At 34.6% G+C, this 3,152-nt stretch overlaps 1 pseudogene; it reads right to left on the bottom strand.

Annotated features, from left to right (window-relative positions):
* Positions 1–1,400: 1,400 nt before the first annotated feature.
* On the bottom strand, positions 1,401–2,328 carry LOC126063956 (olfactory receptor 4A15-like; annotated as a pseudogene).
* Positions 2,329–3,152: the final 824 nt, after the last annotated feature.

The raw sequence follows: 3,152 nt of genomic DNA, 5'->3' as shown, positions 1-3,152 counted from the left end.
ATTTTTATCTCACACTTGATATAACTACAAATTTGAAAATTGACTAAATGTCTAAAAGTAGAGAATTTGTTTATGTTAACTCAGGACAACCAAATATTTAGTATTATTTGCTGAATAGTGTTATACTTAGGAAGGGTTGAGAAAGTATAAGAAATACCCCTTTAATAATACTGGAGATAAATATCAGGATACAAAGCCAAGCATACATTATATTTTACCAGTGAAATGGACCTAATCCCCCATTGCACTAGGCCTTCACAAGGTAAGACTGAACAGGGGAGGCAGGGACCATGAATATCTTTGACCACAAATTTCCTACTATAACAGTGGCAGATAATATTTTAAGCCTGATTCAAAGGAGAAATGTTCAGGAAGAAGTAATGAGTGACGCCTTTGTCAAATAAAACGATATATTCCAGTCTCCTTGTTACCTAATAATCTGCATTACCATAAGAAAAGACGTGAGAATGGAAACAGCATAAATACTCAGCATCTTTCTTGACAATGAAATCATGTAAATTAAGTAAATTAACCTCGTGTCAAGTTCTGTAGTGTATACTTGAAGCACGCTGATTATGGATTTTGCTAATTTTACATGTGGAAGGCAGGGTCTAGGTCCTTTTAGAAGACCATGAAACACCATGAGCAAGAAGGAGATGGGATATTGAAAAATAACAATGCTATCATCAGATATTTTAAATGACTTTGGAAGATAAATTCATCGTCTTTATGAAAATATAACACCAAACAAAGCTGCTTCACTTGAGGAGATAAGATGGTTTCCCAACTGGGAAAATAAGTAAGACTGAGTCATTTTTCTGCATATCCGCCTTGATCATTCACATTCTTTTTGTATGTTTAGCCTCCTCATGATTAATTTAGAATTCTGAAGCATTCTTTCTCATAAACCTTAACATGCTAAGCAATACAAACAAAACTACATATGTAAGAGATCTTGCAGATACAAAAAAAAAATAAACTTCTAATGTAATACGGACTACCTCTGCATGGGATGGAGTGAAACATATGTTTATGTCATATTTCAAAATGTATTTTTCTGAAATCAGCAATGGGCACTATTAATTGTAAAAAAGGATTAGATTTATTTCAAGAGTCTGTATATAAATCTATAGACTCAACAGAACAATTCGACACCAAAAAAAGAATTCTTTTCCCAGGAAATGAAAATCTGAAAAATATATCTTGAAAAAAATTAATCATTGGAAGTATCCTAATAAATGTTTTTCGTCATCACAAGTCATGTAACATGAGGAAATATTTACCACAATTAAATATTACACACAGCTTTCCTGGAACTCTAAAGCAATGGATTTCAGTGTTTTGCTTTCCTGGAATGGACTATTCTTTACTGAAAGTAGGCGATCTGTGTGCCTATGACCTCATTTCCTTTTTCTGGCCCAAAGCTTCTTCATGGCATTTTTCATCTCTGCATTCCTCAGAGTATAGATTAAGGGGTTCAACAAAGGAGTGAAAACAGTGTAAAACACAGTCAAGAATTTATCAATGGGTAAAGTGGAAGGAGGTCTGACATACATTAAAAAAAAAGGGACAAAGAAGAGGACTAACACAGTGATGTGGGAGCCACAGGTGGATAAGGCTTTGTGCCTCCCTTCCTGACTAAGGTTCCTCAGAGACTGCAGAGTGACTCCGTAGGAGATGAATAACAGCATAAAAATGACTACACATATTGCCCCATCATTGGCAATCACAGTGAGACCAATGACATAGGTAGGTGTCAGTGCAGGCAAGTTTTAATAAGGGGTACATGTCACAGCAGAAGTGGTCAATGACATTGGGACCACAGAAGGGAAGATTGTAAACAAAGAGAAGGTGAAGTACTGCATGCACAAAACCTCCAACCCAGGTCACCATCAGCAGCAGAACACACACCCGTTGGTTGATGGTCATCATATAATGTAGTGGTTTGCAGATAGCCACGTAGCGGTCGTAGGCCATGACCACCAGAAGTAAAATCTCAGTACCACCAAATAAGTGTTCTACAAAAAGCTGGATCAGGCAAGCTTGGAAAGTAATGGTTTTCTTCTCATAGAGTAAGTCTATGATCATATTTGGGGTGACCGTAGTAGAATAAACAGCATCCATAAATGATAAATAGCCAAGAAAGAAGTGTACAGGAGCATCCAGTGTTGGACTGACCACCACAGTCACGACAATGAGGAGGTTGCCCACAACTGTCATAATGTAGATCAGCAAAAACACAAGAAATAATATTTTCTGACCCTGGGGATTCTGAGTGAGCCCCAAGAGGACAAGCTCAGTCACATTGTTCCTTTGTTCCATATGTTCTTCTGTGTGTCCTTATTTCAGAGTTCGAGATAAACTTACCTGTAAATATAACAATGACTAGTGACTTTTTGAAACCTCCAGATAATTTGTTTGTTCATTCAACAAATAGGCAATATGATTTATTATGTTTCAGCACTGTCCAATATTTTAAGAATATAAAGCTGATTAAAACATGGTCAATAACCTCAGTGATCTTATCGAATAATGACAAACAAATAACTAGAAACATATGGGAAAAAAGCAGATCATGAAATAAACGGAGTTACCACATTAGCTTGCCATCTGGGAGAAAATAAAATTGTATATATATATAGTTAATATTGTACATAAACATAAATTATAAACACATGAAAACTTTAATGTAAAAATAAAGGAAGATTTATTAAATATCCACTTTCACATTAATAAATGAGATTATTTTCTACATTCTAAGAATGGCAGAATCTTTTTAACTAATAACTTAAATCTGCAAAGGATATATTTCATAATTTTAGAAATTGGTACTGATACGGTACAGTTGAGCAATATAGAAATAGGCATAAGAAATAAGACTGTACAATACTATTATACAAGATAAAAACATATGAGCATGAGGAAAACATGGAAAGATACATTTTTTCTTATAAATGGGTTGCTTTTTTGCTGGTGATGAATGCTCAGGAATGAAAAAGATGAGAGGAGAGATTCCAAAGAAAAAGAAAAAGACTGTGTATACACACACGCACACACACACACACACGCAAAAAAAAAAAAAAAAAAAAACTACCATAAATATCATCAATATTAACCAATCCTATCTCTTAAAACGATCCTAGTAATTATAT

This window comes from Elephas maximus, chromosome 20, assembly GCF_024166365.1.
Source record: "Elephas maximus indicus isolate mEleMax1 chromosome 20, mEleMax1 primary haplotype, whole genome shotgun sequence".
In the NCBI taxonomy this organism is placed as follows: Eukaryota; Metazoa; Chordata; class Mammalia; order Proboscidea; family Elephantidae; genus Elephas; species Elephas maximus.
The sequence above is the reverse complement of the archived record's forward strand: the minus strand, read 5'-3'. Positions and strand labels throughout refer to the sequence as shown.